This window comes from Eriocheir sinensis, chromosome 31 (assembly GCF_024679095.1).
Source record: "Eriocheir sinensis breed Jianghai 21 chromosome 31, ASM2467909v1, whole genome shotgun sequence".
Taxonomy (NCBI): domain Eukaryota; kingdom Metazoa; phylum Arthropoda; class Malacostraca; order Decapoda; family Varunidae; genus Eriocheir; species Eriocheir sinensis.
The window spans coordinates 5,043,019-5,063,650 of NC_066539.1; the positions used below are offsets into that span (position 1 = coordinate 5,043,019).

Consider the following 20,632-nt stretch of genomic DNA (forward strand, 5'->3'; position numbering starts at 1 on the left):
GCTTCAATGATTCTCTTTCTTTCTTCCTCTCTTCCTTTCTATCTTTCCATTTCCTCTCAGTTGTCTTCTTTCTTCAACTTCATTCTAATTGTTTGCTTCTTTCTACCTCCTCTCCCTTTCTCTAGTAACCTTCTTTTCCTTCCTCCACCTCTCTCCTCAACCTCAATAATACCCCTTCACTTCTCTCTGCTTCATTGATTTTCTTTCTCTCTTTTTCTCTTTTCCTTTCTGTCTTTCTCTTTCCTTTCACTTCCCTCCTTACTCTCTTCCTCCTCTCTCCCCTTCCTGTCCCTTTCTTTTTCCTCCTTTCCTTCCTTTCCCCAACCTCAATAACAACAAGTCTCTTCTTTATTTTTCTCTTCCTCTGTCTTTTTTTTCTTTCACTTCTCTCTCTAACTCTATTCTCCCCTTTATACCGTTCATTCCCCCTCCCTTCCCTCTTTTCAGTAACCCTCTTTTCCTTCCTTGCCTTCCTTTCCCGACCTTCAATACGACCACTTCGCTTCCTTCCTTTTCCTCACGTGGCCACAGAAGGAAGTGGATGATGGGAGGGGCGGCGGTCAAACCAGTGCCTCTCTTTCTCTCTCTCTCTCTCAGCGGCCGGCCCTTCAGAAAGACCCACTGCGCGCTGCCGCCCCTCTTGTGAAGCAGAGCGGAAACCGACGGAGGAGGAAGAGGAGGAGGAGGAGGAGGAAGCCCGAGGGAAGGAAACAGGTAGGTAAGTAGGTAGGTAGGTAGGTAGGTAGGTAGGGGAGTTTTGAGCCACCTGTTTCTGTTTGTGTGTTTCAGAGGGGAAAGGTTAGGAAAGGATGGATGGCTATGTTGGTCATGAGTAATGCAGTTCTCTTTCCTGTTCTCTCTCTCTCTCTCTCTCTCTCTCTCTCTCTCTCTCTCTCTCTCTCTCTCTCTCTCTCTCTCTCTCTCTCTCTCTCTCTCTCTCTCTCTCTCTCTCTCAACACCACTCTCATTTCCTTTCTAACTATTATACAAACTTAATTTTTCCTCCATTTTCTCACGTCCAATACCTCCTTCTCCACCCTACAATCACTTCCTCCTCCTCCTTCTCCTCCTCACACCCTTCTCATCTATTCTCCACGCTGACCACACCTCAACATCACCACTCTAACTTACAACATCAGGCCACACCCATTACCCCATTACTTTTCAACCCCACCACGCCCTCTTCCTCCTATTCCCACATCCATCACCGCTGCCGTCAACACCCCGTCAAGTATTCTCCCCTATACACCCAGAACAGCACCAGCACCTCCTCCCACCGGCACCGTTACTTCCCACGCGCCAGACTCCCATAGATTCTCTCCTTTTGCAATCACTGTGTCACGCGTCTTGAATCCATCCGCTCTGTCATGTACCTTCCTCCCTGTCGTGTGTGTGTGTGTGTGGAAAAGTCCTGCTGTCTGTCCACTCTTTATGACCAAGTGGAGCGGGGACATAACTTACGCAGCTTCTTAAGAGGTCCTCGCTTTTGTTTAATCCCTTATACTTTACTCCGTTACTCTTTTCTTGGCCTATTTCCACCATACTATTAAAAGTTTAGTACATGAAAGTGTGCTAGGACGAGAACAGCTTACAGGATACTGCATGCTGTTTGGGTATATATTAGGATTTAGCGGTTTGCATGTATAGTAACCTCATCTCTATAACCACAGGCACAGAGTAAGTATATGAGTGTGACAAAGTTAATCTCCTTCATCTTATCGACTCAAAATCATAAAAAGAAGTAAAGTTGAGGCCAGTTTAAGGGGACAAATATAACAGGACTCTTAGCTAAGGGACTGGCTGGTAAGCTGGCGGACTGGCTGACTGGCTGAGTGGCTGGCTGACTGAGTGGCTGGCTGGTCCGTGGCTTGCTAATCTCACATTCTTTAGGGGATTAAGGAGTGTTGGGTTATGCTGGGGAGGAATTTGAGCCTTGCATCTTCTTATCTTCCCTCCTTTCCTTCCTTCCTTCCTTCCTCCTTCCTCCCCTGCCGTCTCTCCAGCCACCCCTCATTTCATATACTTCCTACCTTTCTCCTCCTCAAACCCCTTTCTCTCTTCCTTTGCATCTTTTTTTCCCTTCCTTTTTTCCCTTATACTTTTCTTCCTCCTCTCTATACATTTCCTAACTTTCTCCCCCTCATAATTTCTTTCTCCATCATACTTCTTTCCTTCATCCTTTGCATATTCTTCTATCCTCCTTTTCTTCCCTTTTCCTTCCATTTCTCTTCCTCTCTTATACACTCCATTTACCTCCCAAACTTTGCCCCATCCCCCTCCTTCCAACTCCTTCTCTGTCAGTTAACTTCTATTTTTTTCCTCTGCTTCCTTTCTCCATCTCTTTCTCTTCCCGTCACTTCCTACCGTCTCTTTCACCTCCTCTTCATCCCTCTCCTACTCTCCCCATTCCTTCCCACTTGTCTCTCCATGAAATAATAAATCCATTTTCTCTTTTCTTTTCTCAATTTATGTTTGGTGCTTTTTCATTTGCTTATTACTGCCTTTCAGCTATTACTTATTCCAGTCTAATTTTCTATTACTGTTCTGTTGGCTTTGTAATGTGGGTGCTGACTGATGGATCTGGTGACCGATTCCACAAAATAAACCATAATGTAGATGGACTTAAAACTCAATCTGTCAGGTGAGTAAAATATCTATATACTTCAATCCCATAAAACCTGTACTTTCGCCTTTCACTTATCTCACGCGTTCTCCTCTCACTCTTAATTGCAATGGGAAAACACAAACAAACAAATAAACAAAAGATCGTAAAAGTCTTCTCTCTTCCTTCTCTTTATCTTCTTCATCCACCGTTTGTTATTATTGAGACTTTCAACGAGATTTCCGATTACAATAAGGCTCTATCAATCTCTACACCACACTCACCTCCTCTCCCTTCCCTACAAATAAACACACAAGATCGTAATAGCCTTTTCTCTTCATTATCCTTCTTCATATCTTCTTCATCTACCTTTTGTTATTATTGGGAGATTTCTGATAACAATAAGGCTCCCTCCCTCTCTACACCACACACTCACTCATCCTTCCCTACAAATAAACACACAAGATCGTAATAGCCTTTTCTCTTCCTTCTCCTTCTTCTTATCATCTTCATCTACCTTTTGTTATTATTGGGAGATTTCTGATAACAATAAGGCTCCCTCCCTCTCTACACCACACTCACTCACTCATCCTTCCCTACAAATAAACACACAAGATCGTAATAGCCTTTTCTCTTCCTTCTCCTTCTTCTTATCATCTTCATCTACCTTTTGTTATTATTGGGAGATTTCTGATAACAATAAGGCTCCCTCTCTCTCTACACCACACACTCACCTCCTCTTCCTTCCCTACAAATAAACAAACAAGATCGTAATAGCCTTTTCTCTTCCTTCTCCTTCTTCTTATCTTCTTCATCTACCTTTTGTTATTATTGGGAGATTTCTGATAACAATAAGGCTCCCTGTCTCTCTCTACACCACACACTCACTCACTCACCCTTCCCTACAAACACACAAACAAGATAGTAATAGCCTTTTCTCTTCATTCTTCTTCTTATCTTCTTCATCTACCTTTTGTTATTATTGGTAGATTTCTGATAACAATAAGGCTCCCTCTCTCTCTACACCACAAGCTCCCCCGCCCCTTCCCCTCACACCGTTTCCTTTCAATTTGCTGGTGCGGGGCAATAATTAATGTGAATGGAAAGCTGGTCTGTTCTCATATCACGTAGACGTTTAAGGCTTTCAATTCGTTCTGGCTCCGATGATGGTCACTTCCTATTACGGTTCACTGATACGACTACGATTACGATATATTACTACTACTACTACTACTACTACTATGAGGAGAGATAGTGAGTTTTAAAGCATGGAAGAAGAAACTAATTGGAGTTGAAATCAAGGTGAAGACAAAATTACTTACCACACCTCCATCATCATCACCACCACCACCACCACCATCATCACCACCACCACCACCACCATCACCACCACCATCATCACCACCACCACCACCACCACTTTGCCCTCCAACCTATCATGCCCTGTTTCTTATTTCTGGTGAAAGTACGAGAGAGAGAGAGAACAGAAACTTATGATCCAAAGCCTGTTTCCATCGTGCTGTTGACCACTTAGAGAAGTCTGTCCATCTGCCCGCCTTTGTCTGTCTATCTGTCTTTCAGTCTGCCTGCCTGTCTGTCTGTCTGTTTGTATTTGTAAAGGCCACTGAGTGAACCGGGTCTGTGTGTGTGTGTGTGTGTGTGTGTGTGTGTGTGTGTGTGTGTGTGTGTGTGTGTGTGTGTGTGTGTGTGTGTGTGTGTGTGTGTGTGCGTGTGCGTGTGTGTGTCTAAACTATATATTTTCAACTTCTTTCTTTCCTTTCCTCGTCTAATCAAATTCATTATCACAGCCTAATCACGCTGGCTTTCCGGTTCTTCCGACTTCCTGCTTTTTAATGTTACCCACCATGACCACCACCACCACCACCTTCATCTCCCTACCATCTGTTCAGCCCCTCACCACTATACTGTAGTACCACTCTGTTCACTAACACTGCATGTTGCCGATCTGTTCCTTTCTACTATAACCACAAATCACCACCACCACCACCACCATCACCACCACCACCTGTCATCACCACTGCCAATATGTTCATCATCTGTTCACCGGCGTCATCACTATCATCAGCTATCACAATATGTTTACTACCACACTGAAGATCTGTTCCTTTCCGTGCTATTACTACTACTACTACTACTACTACTACTACTACTACTACTACTACTACTACCACTACCACTACTATTACTACTACTAAACCCTTATCTTAACCCATATCCTTCTTTCAACAATAACCTAACCTTATGTCTCTACTACCTACCTCTCTACCTAGCTACCCACATACCTACTACTACTACTACTACTACTACTACTACTTTTACTACTTCACCGACCACTATGTATGTGCTTTTTATCTGCCTGCCTCCTACCACTACTACCACCACTACCAGAACTACGGCAATTACCACCATCAACCCGCCAATCAGCAGCCATCCCCCGCTGGTAGATGCGATGGGAACTACGACCCATAGCCCTCCGTACGGCCCATAATGAGGGAGAACTAATCTGAAATGTCACCCTTACGCGCAAAAAAAGGAAATTTACGCGGCTTTAAGAGGGAAAAGAAGGAGGCGGAGGAGGAGCAGGCAGGGTTTTAAGAGGGGGTGGAAATGAGCGAAGGAGGAGGATTAGTAGGAGAAGGAGTAGGAGGAGGTGGAGGACGGGGAGGAGCAAAAGTAGGAGGAGGAGGAGGAGGTGGAAGAGGATTGTTACGAAGGGCTTCAAATCAACAACTTTAAGGGAGGATAAGGAATCGTGATTAAGGGAAGATAAGCCTTTCTGATGAGATAAATAAGAGAAGGAGGAGGAGGAGGAGGAAGAGGAGGTAAAAGAGGAAGAAGAGGAGGTGAAAGAGGAGGAGGAGCTGCATTTTCACGGTTTTAATGACATTGGAAACTGAAAAAAAAGAGAAGGTGAATAAGAAAAAGAGAAAAATATATATAAAATCTAGGTAGAGAAGGAAATAAAATAAACTACAATGGCACAAAAAATAGGAGGATACGAAGAAAAAAAGAAAGTAGACATGGAAAAATGGATGTAAGGAGCTGAAAAGGAGACTGAAAAAAAAAAAAACGTATAGAAATCTAGGTTATGGAGAAGAAATAAATCAATCGTTATAGAAAAAAAAATGGGAGGAGAATAGGAAGAAAAAAAAGCTGAAAATGGAAAATAGACGGGCGGAGAGAAACAGGAGAATGAGAAGGAGGAGGAGGAGGAGGAGGAGGAGGAGGAGGAGGTGGAGATAGAGGGGAAAGAGCAATAATAAGCGAAGTCTTAAGAGTCTTGGTGTAAGTCTATGATTGAAGTTTTCACCGTGAAGACTTCGGAGAGAAAGTATGCAAATGGCTGTCGTGCGAAGGGGTTAAAGAGAGAACCTGGTAAGTGGTCTCTCTCTCTCTCTCTCTCTCTCTCTCTCTCTCTCTCTCTCTCTCTCTCTCTCTCTCTCTCTCTCTCTCTCTCTCTCTCTCTCTCTCTCTCTCTCTCTCTCTCTCGAAGCACGACAACACACATTTTCTCGCTTTTCTTTTCGTATCTTTCATTTCTTTTCCTTTTTCTTTTCTTTTCTTTTCTCGTGTATTTCATTCCGGTTTCCTTTCTCTTCTTCTCCTTAATTAAACCACTAAAGGATAGGAGGAGGAGGAAGAGGAGGAGGAAGAGGAGGAGGAGGAGGAGGAGGAGGAGGAGGATTTCATTATCAGTTACTAGTTACTTAACACACACACACACACACACACACACACACACACACACACACACACTTGGGTTTCGTCGAGGCGCTGAAAAAAAAAGCGGAATTAAAGAAAAAAAATAATTAACTATGAAATTCAAGCTGAGAGAGAGAGAAAGGGGGTAGGTCGGATAGGGTGAAAGTGGAAGGCCCAAGTCAACGAACCTCTCTCTCTCTCTCTCTCTCTCTCTCTCTCTCTCTCTCTCTCTCAATCCATCTGTCTGTCTGTCAGTCTTTCTATCGTCATCTCTCGTCTTTGTCCGTCTCTGTCTGTCGTCAGTGTAGCGGAAAATTCTCAAAACCAAGACACATCCTTTTGAATCATCTTCCTTTTTTTCCTCTTCCCTGAAACTAGTCAATGAGCCTTCCATGACGGAGCTATCATAAGCCTCTTCTCCTCGTGGTTATGAAGGAAGTATCTCAAGAAGGTGTCGAATGTATAAGAATCTCAGCCTTTTTTTTTTCTTCTTTTGGCTAGGTACGAAGAAGAAAAAGTAGAGAAAGCAGAGAATTCATATACAAACCGAGGTAACTTTTTTCTATTTCTTTTTCGTTACGAGTGAAGGAAGAATAGAGACGTACTGAATGAATATGAACACTGAATTTATAAGTTTACCTCACCTTTTCGTACGAATGAAAAAAACAAAAAACTTGAAAAGGTTTGAATGGATATGAAAACTAAACTAATATTTGTTTTTTTACTTTCATTTTGTTTACTAATGAAAGAAAAGTCGAGTTGGCACTGAATGCATAATGACAACTAAGCAACCTTTTTTTATCTCGGTTGCGAATGGAGGAAAAACTTGACAAGGAAAAATAACAGGAAGCCGGAAACTGAACGAAAAAATATTGAACTTTAGAAACTAATCAGGTGGAAAAATGTTTTGTAAGGGAAAAAAGAAGACATATTACTTAGGAGAACAAAGGTAATACAAGTTATTAAAGACAAATGAATATATGAGAGAAAAAACGGATGCAGCAAAGGGATACAAGCATATGAAAACTTAATATATGTGTGCTGTCTTTCTCATGGTAGATGGCGCCACTATAAACACTTGCCTGCGCCATGACGGGCTGGGGTCGAACACCATCCAGGCCCCTTAAGGAAGCCTACCGGCACTATAGGAGTAGACGTAAAAAAAAAAAAAAAAAAAATATTGCTCGTTATCTTTCTGTTCCTCAATCATATTTACCGATCAATGGAAAGGAATCAATTGAGTGGCATGGATAAGCAGGCAGGAAAATCTCGTCAAGACAATTCTCAACTACGTACATATTTTCTTTTCCATAAGCCCGTATTCTTAACTCTATGTAAAACGAGATTGAGGGAAACTGGGCGGTAGTATGGGGTAGGTAAAGGACTCGGAGCAACACCCGAATATGTTGAAATGATGAGAGAAAAAGAGATGAGGAGATATGATGCAGCGATACGTGAAAGGAGGGAGAGTGACAGTTATACGGACGAGGTGACGGGAGGGCGGGAGACAGCAGTATGAGGCGTAGGACGGGGAAAGGACGGGAGGCGAGGTGGGACGGGAAGAGAAGGGAAAGGAATGGACGGGGCTGTGGAAGAGGAGGAGGAGGAGGAGAAGGATGATAAAAGAATGAAAGAAAATAAAACGAGCGGAGAAGAAAAATTGTGATGAAAATAAAATGAGAAGCAACGCATTAAACAGACTTGCGAAAGAAGATTAGAGGAAAAAAAATATATATAAAGATTAAACCGTTCAAAGAAGAAGGATGGGAAGGGAAAGGAGAGGACGGGGCTGCGGTGGGAGGCTCGCCGTTTGTCATAACATACTTTTTTTTACGGGAGAGAAGTATAGCTGAGACGCGTCGTTCTGGCGGAGGGAGGGAGGGAGAAAGTAATGACGCAACGTGATGGCAGTAAAAGTTAAAAGCCCAGGAAATAACAGTGACGAGGAAGCAGTTTTTTTTTATTGTACTTTTAATTTTACTCGAGTCTGGTATTTTTAAACGTTCAACCCTTTAATTTTTTTCTTTACGGGGTCTGATATCTTCAAACCTCAAACTCTTACTTATTTCTTTGATTCCTCTGTTTACGGGGTTTCATGTTCTCTAACTTCCAACACACTTACATTTTACTTTTTTTCTATGTGTTATGATCAGCGACTAGCAAGGGGAAACTAACCTTGAATTAATAACTAACAAGAAACCACTAAGTATTGATCGGCGACCACAGAGGGGCCACTAACTTTGAATCAGTGACTAGCAAGGAACCACTAACCTTTGATCGGCGACCACAGAGGGGCCATTAACTTTGAATCAGCGAGTAGCAAGGGACCGCGAACTCTGAATCCACGACTATATTGCAAAGGATCGCTAACTTTGAATCAGCCGTAGCAAGGGACCGCGAACTCTGAATCCACGACTATATTGCAAAAGATCGCTAACTTTGAATCAGCCGTAGCAAGGGACCGCGAACTCTGAATCCACGACTATATTGCAAAAGATCGCTAACTTTGAATCAGCCGTAGCAAGGGACCGCGAACTCTGAATCCACGACTATATTGCAAAGGATCGCTAACTTTGAATCAACCGTAGCAAGGGACCGCGAACTCTGAATCCACGACTATATTGCAAAGGATCGCTAACTTTGAATCAGCCGTAGCAAGGGACCGCGAACTCTGAATCAGCGACTCTATAGCAAGGGGCCGCTAACTTCGAATAACCGACTAACGAGAACCTTCCTCTACCTTGTGTCTTTCCGAGTGTTCTTGATTTCTCTCCGCCTTGCAATGAGCTAACCTTTCCTCCACCTTTGCCAGCCTTAGTATTCCTGTTTCACCCGCTTCGCCACAGCCCCAAACCTCCTCCTCCTCTTCCCAGTTATGCCGAGACCAACTACCCATTCGCCGATTCTACCCAGGATCGGTAAACTTTCTCCCTCTCCGGTTTGGTTATGGGCTGGCATTTCTTGTCTTCTTCCTTTGCACTTTTTTATTCCTCTTTTTCGTTTCCAAATTGTGGGGTTGGGATAGTTTACTGCGCCCGCAAAACACTGCTCTCACTAAAGGAAGATAAAAATGGCACAGACGGGAGATGGTCAGATGAGGTTTGGAGGTGCCGAGATGCTCCCCATGCTGCAATGTCTTTCTTATTCTTTCTTTTTTCTATTTTTATTTTATTTTTTGACTCGATGATATCACACATTCATTATCTTTCGGCTTACCCTCTGTTAGGTTTCATCGACTATCTTACCTTTTTTTTTTATTCCATGCTCTTGTTTTCTATGATGCTACAAACTTTCTTCAGCTTCTTTTCTTCTGCATTATGTTTTTTTTTCTAAGACTATCTTGCCAACGCTTTATCTTCTTAAACAACTTCGACTGCTCTTGTGTTGGCTCATTTCATTATTTTATTTCTCGTTCATTTTATTGCTGCTTTCTTCTCTATCCCATCATTATTTCTCGTTTATTTTATCGCTGCTTCCTTCTCTATCTCCTCAACATTTCTCCTCTATCTCCTCAACATTTCTCCTCTATCTCCTCAACATTTCTCCTCTATCTCCTCTATCTCCTCAACATTTCTCCTCTATCTCCTCTATCTCCTCAACATTTCTCCTCTATCTCCTCAACATTTCTCGTTCATTTTATTACTGCTTTCTTCTCTATCTCCTCAACATTTTACCTTCTCTATCTTCGTTTTTTCACTCTGCGCTGTTGCTTCAAGTTGCTTCATTTTCCTCGTTATTCTGGCGATGTTTTATTTATTTTTTATCAGTACATTTCTTACAATCTGCAGCTCACTTTCCTTCTCTTTTGCTCCGTCACCACCCTCACTTATTTTCTATACTTTTGGTTTGCTTTCCTCTATTTTCTCAACAGCACATCTTTCCAGTGACTTTTATGGATCAATCACCTTCCATGTTGCCTCACGTTATCTCTGCTTCTCTTCTAAGTTCCCCTCCCGCCTCGCCGCACCCTGCCATCCGTCACGTCAACTCCCGTCAACAACTCTACTGCACCGCAACGCAACAGTGAACAGACAGGTGCGTAGGTGTGTGTTTCTACGGACGTTTGGAAACTCTTTGTCGCACTACTGCAAGAAAATAAATGATGCTGCAGTTTCTCTCTCCCTCTCCCTCTCCCTCTCTCTCTCCCTCTCTCTCTCTCTCACGGGAAGCCAACCAGGTGAGGAGTGAAAGGCATGTCGGAAATCTATTTTGTTGTCGTAACTTTTAACAGCAAATTGATAAATCATTGAAGTGACAAGTGAATGTAATGGCTGCATGTGTGTGTGTGTGTGTGTGTGTGTGTGTGTGTGTGTGTGTGTGTGTGTAAGGGATATGTATGTATGTAGGCGAGCGTGTGTACCTGTGAACCTGTATATATGTGTGTGTGGGAAGGTGTTACTGTGTATTTAGGTTAATGTGTGTGTGTGTGTGTGTGTGTGTGTGTGTGTGAGTGGTACATACATAGCCAGTAGTCACACACACACACACACACACACACACACACACAACGGAAATGACGTCATCCTCAGAAACGGAACGCTGAGAGAACCCCCGACGGAGACACCCAGAGGAGGAGGAGGAGGAAGAGGAGGAGGAGGAGAGAGTGAGAAGAACGACAGAAGAATATAAAAAAGTGCAGAAAAAGTAAGACGAAAAAGAGGAAGAAAGTGAAATTGAATAAACAAAAAAGAATAAAAACGTAGAATATGAAAAAAAAGAAAAAAAAACTTGTGAAAAAATAAAAATGAAAGGTAACATAACAAACAGACTTGCGAAAGAGGATTAAAGGAAAAAAATAAAACAAACAAAGATTTAACCGTTTTAAAAAGAAGGAAGAAGCGAAAGTGGAGAGAGGAAGGCAGGAAAAAAAAGGAGAATTTGAGGGAGGGAAAAAAGGGAGGAAGTGAAGGGAAGGAAAGTGTGTATGGCTTGAATGGAGGGAGGAAAGAGAGAGAGAGGGAGGAAAGAGGCGGAGGAAAGGAGGAAACAGAAGAAAAAAAAGGAAAAGGAGAGGAGAGGCAAAAGGAGGTCAACATATATTAATGGAACACAGAGGAAGAAAGAGAAGAAAAAAGGAGGAAAACGTGGGAAGAGAGAGAACGGATGGAAGGAGAGAGAAAAAGGTAAAGAAATGATTGAGAGAAGAGAGACAGAAGGAGAGAGAAGAGAGAGGGAAAAGAGAAAGCGAGGAGGAATGAAGAAAAGAGTTGGAAATATGGAAAGTAGAGTTAAAAGAGGAGAGTTGGGAATTTGAGAGGAAAAGAAGAAAGAAGATAAAATAGAGGGAAAGGAGGAATGGAGATCAAAGAGAGGTAACATAAGAATAGAAGAGAGAGGGAATGTAGAGAAGGAGTCGAGAGATGGAGAGAAGAGGAATGGAGGGAACGAATGGAGGTAGGGAAGATAACTCAATATTTACATTACATCGTACGAGGGACACACAAACACACACATACACGGGAGGGGGTGGGAGGGGGGAGGGGGGCGAGGGGACAGGACGGACCTTTGTTTTTTTCTCCTTAATTATGTTTACGATGACGCCACGAGAGGGGGTAAGGGGAGGGGGGGGGGGGGAGTGTGAATGAGCAGTCCAACCCTTCTACCTTCGCCTCACACTCCCTCCTACACCTACGTTTCCAAATTATCGTTCTCAGAGCCTCGTATATACCGGTTTCTGAGCCATAGCTATTGCCAAAAAACACCAATAATTAACCATTTTAACGGTAACTATACATGAAGGCAGTTATTGGGGTTGAGAAGGCAGTTTTTGGATCGGAAATCGGCAAACATAGGAAGCTGAGTACGACAATCTGGCAGCGTTGCCCAACACACACCGACAAAGACGCCGCCGCCCAGCCAGGTCCTAATGAGTCGTTACCGCCAGGTGTGATGACGAAGGTGAAAGGAAGGAAGGAAGGAAGGAAGGTTGCTGGGTGATTATTTTGTTCCTTGTCTTAATCCCTTGACCGCGGATTTCCTGCAAGAAGAAATCACCAAGCTACAGGAATGGAACAAAAAGTGGCTGCTACAATTCAATGAAGAAAAATGTAAAGTCCGGCACCTTGGGAGAGGATATCCAGCGTACCAATACCACATGGGAAACACTCCACTATCCACCACAGAGACAGAGAAAGACCTGGGACTATATATTACCAGGCCACCAGTGAAAGCCGAATCTGTTCCAATCGCAGCGGACGGGTTAACATCAATGAACTGTTTCTGTGAGCTCGTGTGTTTCAATCTATCTTTTTTTTTACAGCGAAGGAGATAGTTCAAGGTGAAAAATAGAAATATAGAAAAAAAGCCTCTCCTGTCGCTACTCTCCAAAAAGCTAAAAGAAAAAACAGCCAAATTAATTAAAAAATCTTGGAGTTTGTTTTCCTAGGTGTTTTTTTATTGCTTTCTATTATATCTTTCCTTATATCTATCTTTTTTTTTCTCTCTCTCTTAACCTTTCTTTCTGTCGCTCATTTTTTATTTCTATATATCCGCCTCTTTTCATTCTCTTTTCCTACCTCTTTCCTTTCTATATATCCGCCTCTTTTCATTCTCTTTTCCTACCTCTTTCCTTTCTATATATCCGCCTCTTTTCTTTCTATATTCCCACCTCTTTTCATCTCTTTTCCTACCTTCCATTTATTCTAACTTTTCCTAGGTATTTTTTATTGCTATCTATTTTATCTTTTCTTCTATCTATCTTTGTTTCTATCTCTCCTAACCTTTCTTTCTGTCGCTCATTTTTTCTTTTTATATACCCATCTCTTTTCATCTCTTTTCCTACCTTGCTTTTTTTCTATCTTTTTCTGTCAACATTTCTATCCATTTCTCTTTTTCTCTCTATTTCTTCCTTTCTACCCGTCTATCTTTCTAAGTCCGTAGATATTTATCCTTTTCATTCTATATACCTTTCTTGCTATTTATCTATTTATCACACTGGAATTTCATTTTGTAATTTTACGGGAAAAAAGCTGAGACAAAAAAGACGAAAAAACCAGACACTCTTGCAATGCTATGTTTAAAAATACACACTGATAGTCACATAGAGTTGTGGCTTTACGTGCATATTTTTTTCTTACTCATGACAGAGAGAAAATGAATATGAATGTGACACAGTTCCGAGGCATATCTCTGTATTTTCTCTCCTACAAACACGCCCTCTCCCCCTCCTCCTCCAGCTCCCCTCTCTTCGAATAATACATGTAATTTTCCCTCGTGTTGACAGAGGCAGAGAAAAAAAACATCAGTGTGGTTAAAACAAATACAAGCATTACCCTTCATGGCAAACTAAACACAGCCTCATACACATTTTTCATAATCTTTCTTCTTTTTGACAGGAAGAAAAATGTTTGAATCACAGCTATTTTTTTACTTTCTTATTGCTCCCCCCTCATCACGATTTGTTTGTATTTTTTCTTCAATATGTGCGCTATACTTTTCACTGGCAACTTCTTATTTTCTCATCACGGCAACTTTCTATTTTTCTCATCAATTTTCTCTTGCTTTCATCAAATTCCTTCCTATTCCTTTCCCTTTCCTTCTTTCGTCTACCCTTTTTTCCCTTCCCTTCCCTCTTCTCTTCCATTCTTTCACTTTTCTATCTTTCACTTTCCTTCCCTAACTGTTTCTTTTCTTTTCTTTCCCTTTCTTTCTTCCTCTATTCTTTCCTTTTTTTCCCTTTCCATTTCTCCTCTTTCTGTTCTGTTCTTTCCTTTCCTTTCCTCTCCGTTCCTTTCCTTTCTTTACGTTCCTTCCCTCCCTTCACTTCCTTCCCTTATTGTTGCTGTCCGTTATGCCACCACCTTCACCTCCTTCCTTCACCTTACCAGCCACGTCACTGTAAACCCCTCCCTCCCCCTCCCTCTCTCCCCCCCTCGCCGGACACAGAGACTTCACCTCAGCACCGCCGGAAGTAATAGAGGTCTGTTGACGTAGACCACTCAGACCCCCTCCCTCTCCCCTCTTCACTCCCTCTCCCCCTGTCCTCCCACCCATGCGTCACCCCACCCTCAATTCACCCGAACTCCCCCTTCCTTTCCCGCCCTGTTCCTCCCCTCCCCTATTTTTTTTCCCCTGTACTGTTTTACTCTACTGTTTTCTTCTCATTCCTCTTCATTCATATTCCATCACCTCCTCCTCCTCCTCCTCCTCTTTCTCCACCTGTTCTCTTTTCTTCCTCTACCTTCTCATCTTTTTTCCCTCTCCTCAGTGCAATTCTCTTTTCTTCCCCCTCTACTTCCCTATATTCTATCTTCCTTTTCCTCAACCAAGTTCTCTCTTCCTTCTGATACGCCTCCTCTTTGTCTAACTTTTATTTTTCACTTCCTAGTCCCCTTCTCCTCCTCCTTTTCGTACTGTGCCCTATGATATATGTCTCCCATCCTCCACTTCATTTCATTCCCCCTCCTCCCCACACCTCTCCCCTCCCATTATAACTTCCCCACTCCACATAGCACTCCTTTCAGCCCCACTCACCCGCTGTCCCTCTCCACAACCTACTATTCGAGGCGTGGAGTAGATTTGGGTGAGGAGTGATTGGGGTGGTGGCGGTGGTTGCGTTGCGGTGGAGTGTGGTGAAGGAAGGGAAGGATCAAGGGGATTAAGGGCACCGGCCGGCCTCGATGTGAAGGTGTGGGTTGTTGTGGGTCAGGTGGTAATGAGTTCAGGTGTAGGAGAGACGCTTCGTAGGCAGGTGAGGGACGAGGAGCAAGGTGGCAGTGGTTTCGAGTCAGGTGTAGTAGTCGTAGTAGTAGTAGTAGTAGTAGTAGTAGTGGTAACAAAAGTAGCACGTAGAAGTAACACCATCTTCACCATCACCACCATCACCACCAGTGTCCTACCGCCTACAGATACACGGAAAGAAAGACACAGAAGGCGCTAATTCCATAAACGTGTGAACAAAAGGAATAAGACAATAAAACCAAGCAGGAAGGAAGGCAGTAAAACGCTTACATCGCGGCGACAGACAAACGGCGAGGAGACGGAGGCAGGAAGGCAGGAATTCACCCGTGTAGCTAAATTTAGACAATGATAAATTCCCGGCAGTATTTAATTTCTTCTCTCTCTTAATTCTCTTTTTCCTCCTCTCAGTATGATCAATTCCCCACCAGCGTTTAATTTCGTCTTTCTCTTAATTCTCTTTTTCCTCCTCTCAGTATGATCAATTCCCCACCAGCGTTTAATTTCGTCTTTCTCTTAATTCTCTTTTTCCTCCTCTCAGTATGATCAATTCCCCACCAGTGTTTAATTTCGTCTTTCTCTTAATTCTCTTTTTCCTACTATAAGTATGTTAAATTCCCCTCCAGTTTTTAATTTCGTCTTTCTCTTAATTCTCTTTTTCCTCCTCTCAGTATGATCAATTCCCCACCAGCGTTTAATTTCGTCTTTCTCTTAATTCTCTTTTTCCTCCTCTCAGTATGATCAATTCCCCACCAGCGTTTAATTTCGTCTTTCTCTTAATTCTCTTTTTCCTCCTCTCAGTATGATCAATTCCCCACCAGTGTTTAATTTCGTCTTTCTCTTAATTCTCTTTGTCCTCCTCTCAGTATGATCAATTCCCCACCAGTGTTTAATTTCGTCTTTCTCTTAATTCTCTTTTTCCTCCTCTCAGTATGATCAATTCCCCACCAGTGTTTAATTTCGTCTTTCTCTTAATTCTCTTTTTCCTCCTCTCAGTATGATCAATTCCCCACCAGTGTTTAATTTCGTCTTTCTCTTAATTCTCTTTTTCCTCCTCTCAGTATGATCAATTCCCCACCAGTGTTTAATTTCGTCTTTCTCTTAATTCTCTTTTTCCTCCTCTCAGTATGATCAATTCCCCACCAGCGTTTAATTTCGTCTTTCTCTTAATTCTCTTTTTCCTCCTCTCAGTATGATCAATTCCCCACCAGTGTTTAATTTCGTCTTTCTCTTAATTCTCTTTTTCCTCCTCTCAGTATGATCAATTCCCCACCAGCGTTTAATTTCGTCTTTCTCTTAATTCTCTTTTTCCTCCTCTCAGTATGATCAATTCCCCACCAGCGTTTAATTTCGTCTTTCTCTTAATTCTCTTTTTCCTCCTCTCAGTATGATCAATTCCCCACCGGCGTTTAATTTCGTCTTTCTCTTAATTCTCTTTTTCCTCCTCTCAGTATGATCAATTCCCCACCAGCGTTTAATTTCGTCTTTCTCTTAATTCTCTTTTTCCTCCTCTCAGTATGATCAATTCCCCACCAGTGTTTAATTTCGTCTTTCTCTTAATTCTCTTTTTCCTCCTCTCAGTATGATCAATTCCCCACCAGCGTTTAATTTCGTCTTTCTCTTAATTCTCTTTTTCCTCCTCTCAGTATGATCAATTCCCCACCAGTGTTTAATTTCGTCTTTCTCTTAATTCTCTTTTTCCTCCTCTCAGCAGCATTGAACTCTTTCGGAAGGTAATCAGGTCGCATCTAGAACATAAAAATGATGTGTAATTCGTTTTTGGTTTCTACTTCATCTCTCTATTCTCATCACGTTCGGTATTAAATTGATTGTTCCGTTAGATTGTGAAACTTCTCGTCATTTCTTGATATTAAGGTTAAAACACAATATATATCTTCATTTATATAAAAAAATGTCTTTCGTCTCCACATTCTCCTTGCGTTCACTAGCATACTGATTCTTGCATTAGATTCTGGGACTGAAAATCTCTTCTCGTCCATAATAAAGGTACCGTATAAACACGATTAAGATATATATTAATGCAAAGCGGAGGATTGGAGAAGAAATATATTAATGCAAAGCGGAGGATTGGAGAAGAAATATATTAATGCAAAGCGGAGGATTGGAGAAGAAATATAATTCACACACTTCGTTTCTACCTCGGCGCTTCATCTGAATCGTCTTGTCTGAGTACACACAAAGTCTTCTGTGAGGGACTTCGGAGTGAGAGTTACGTGTTCTAGGACTTGCTAAAGGGAAAACGATACAAAAATAAAGAAAATAGCTTAATACATACCTCACATCCACAAGACTTCATATTTTTTTTTACAGCTAAGGAGACAGTTCAAGGGCGTAAAGAAAAAAAAAAAAGCCCGCTACTTACTACTCCTGAATAGAGGTCAAAGGAGTGTCCAAGAAGAGAGGTCAATTTCGGGAGGAGAGGTGTCCTGATACCTAATACCTTATAACCTCATTTCACGTCATTTCATATTTATAACCTCATTTCACGTCATTTCATATTCATAACCTAGCTGCACTTCATATTCATAGCCTATATTTTATACTTCACAAATTTTATACTTCATATTTATCATCTTATTTGCAGACACGCACACATAAAAGCCTTGTATGCAGTATTTCAGGGTGATAAATGTAATAAATAGTGTTAGTCATGGGTTCAGTACTGCCGTGAAGGAGCAGGACGCGGGAATAAAGAGAAACCCCGCCGGCACTTCGTAAATAGCACGGGTCTGCATATTTATCGCGTTATTTAAGGACGCGTAAAATCCTTTGTTTTCTCTTACTTAATGCGGGAAACGGTACACTTCCTCCTACAATTTCTCCTCCTACTCCTCCTCCTCCCCTTACTCCTCCAACTCCTTGCCGGCCCAGCGACTCCGAACCTAAGAAAAGAACGGAGTGGGAGTGGAAGTATTGGGTCAGTATGCCGGCTGCTCCTCCTCCTCCTCCTCCTCCTCCTCCTCCACTCCCTCTCTCCCCTGTGCCTCCACTTCCTCGCTGCTCTTTTACTCCCTCACTCATATTACTACATCGACAACATCCTTCGCCCCGCCCTGTCCGTTCCCTCAACTGCCAGTAATTACACGCCACTGTCGGTAAATCACTTCGTCACCAACTCAACGGACCACAACCAAAGCCGAGCGAGAAGCGGATTAACGGACCGGGTGAGGAGGTTGGGAGCTGGAACGGGACGGGGCGAGGCTGGACAGGAAAGAAAAGGGGTGAGGAAGGGGCTCGAAGGGGTCGGAAAGGGTTGGTTTGGAGTTGGAGTGAGAAAAGGAACACGGTATACGGAGTTTTGGGAGCTGGAACGGGACGGAGCGGAACGGGGCGAGGCTGGACAGGAAAGGAAAGGGGTTAGAAAAGGGTCTGGAAGGGGCGGGAAGGGGTTGGTTTGGAGGTGGAGCGGGAGAAGAAACCACGTGAGGAGGTTTGGGAGCTGGAAAGGGACGGAGCGAAACAAGGGGAGGCTGGGGTGGAAAGGAAAGGGGTTAGAAAAGGATTGAAAGAGGCTGAAAGGGGTTAGTGTGAAGGTGAGACGAGAGAAGCAACAGGGTGTCCTAATATACGTGATGTAAAAGTGCCGTATTGTGGACTTGCTTGGTTATCTAATGAAGGGAAAAGAAAGGTAAGAAAAGATACGAGATGGAAAGTTGCTGTTTTGGTCCTGGAATGGGTATAGAGGGGAGTGGTATAACTGCAGGGAAGGGAAAGGTAGTGATGGAACGGTAAGGAAAGGGATGGTAATGGAAGGGATGGGAAGAGAAGGGAATGGATGGGAATAGAATTGAATGGAATGGAAGGGAAGGGACGGTAAGGTAAGGTAAGATAGGGTAAGGTAAGGGAAGGGAAGGGAAGGGAAGGGAAGGGAAGGATAGGGAAGGGAAGGGAAAGGAAAGGAAGGTAAGGGAAGGGAAGGACAGGGAAGGGAAGGGAAGGGAAGGTAAAAAAAAGGAGAGAGATAGTAAGTGGAATAGAGGAAAAGGGGAAGAAAAGACGGAGAAAGTAAAAAATGGGACAGTGAAGAGAAGAGAAAGTAAAGAAAGGGTAAAGAAAGCAAAGGGAAGGAACCAGGGCATAACGGAAGATAGGGGAAGGGAAGATGGGGTGGGAAGAGGCTGGGTTCAAGAAATGCGGAAGAGATGCTGGTTTAAGGGAGAGAGAAAAAAAAAACTATAAAAAAGGAACAACGGGAGAGCTGGGTGTGAATGGAGGGCGATGCGGCGGCGGCTAAATCACATCTTCGCATATCGGTATCGCAGCCACAGACAGCATCATCCCGTTTTCTGTTTATATGTTTGAGGCGTAACATTTAATAATACTTTAATCGCCCCTCCTCCTCCTCCTCTGATGCCTCAACGGGACTTACTTAACCTGCTTACTGTTAAATTACTTCGATGTTGTTAAGTGGTGTGTTTTAGCGAATGAATAATGATACGGCTTTCCTATCATCCGACTCCCTCCCACTTCTTCTAGTTACACAAATGGAAGAAATTGATAGAGATGCAGGAAGTAAAGAAATGTACAAGAAAGGAGGAAATTGCAAGAAAAGGACACAACAGGAGTAAAAAAAAAGATACAGGAGATCGGAAAATGTAAACAAGGTATGGAAGAAATTGATAGAGATGCAAGAAGTAAAGAAATGTACAAGAAAGGAGGAAATTGCAAGAAAAGGACACAACAGGAGTAAAAAAAAAGATACAGGAGATCGGAAAATGTAAACAAGGTATGGAAGAAATTGATAGAGATGCAAGAAGTAAAGAAACGTACAAGAAAGGAGGAAATTGCAAGAAAAGGACAGAAAAGGAGTAAAAAAAGATACAGGAAATCGGAAAATGTAAACAAGGGAGAGAGTTAAGAGTGAATAAGTAAATAAATAAAGAAGTAATTAAATAAATGAACACGAAAAGAAGAAATTAAAACAGCAACTACTACTACTACTACTACTACTACTACTACTACTACTACTACTACTACTACTACAACTCCTCCTCCTACTACTATACTACCACAAAAATGACACCATAAAAAAGTAGATGTCATGCGTGGGGTGTCGTCCGCTACTGAATCTCAACACCCTTATTATTACTATTACTTCCAGGTCCGTTCACTTCCTCCCCGCTACACGTTGTTGTCATTACCTGCTGCAAAGGTGACGCGTGCAGGATGATAAGAGAGGAAGTAGCACACCTTTCACCTGCGTACAAACCCCCTCCCCTCCTTTCTTCTGCTTCCTCTCTCTCCTCCGTTTCCTCCGTTTCTTCCTCTTTCTCTAATATAAACTCAAATAACAACCTAATCTTTTTTTCTTCCTTCCTTTCTTCCTCTGTTTCCTTCTCTTCCTCCTCCTCCTCCGTTTCCTCAGTCCCTTCCTCTTTCTCTAATATAAACTCAAATAACAACCTAATCTTTTTTTATTCCTCCCTTTCTTCCTCTGTTTCCTTCTCTTCCTCCTCCTCCTCCGTTTCCTCCGTTCCTTCCTCTTTCTCTAATATAAACTCAAAATAACAACCTGACACTTTTTTTTACTCCTTCCTTTCTTCCTCTGTTTCCTTCTCTTCCTTCTCCTCCTCCGTTTCCTCCGTTCCTTCCTCTTTCTCCAATATAAAC

At 42.5% G+C, this 20,632-nt stretch overlaps 1 protein-coding gene across 1 annotated transcript in view; it reads right to left on the bottom strand.

Annotated features, from left to right (window-relative positions):
* LOC127005835 (serine/arginine repetitive matrix protein 2-like) overlaps nucleotides 1–20,632 on the bottom strand; it is a 91,889-nt gene that overhangs the window by 70,621 nt on the left and 636 nt on the right. The window lies entirely within an intron of this gene.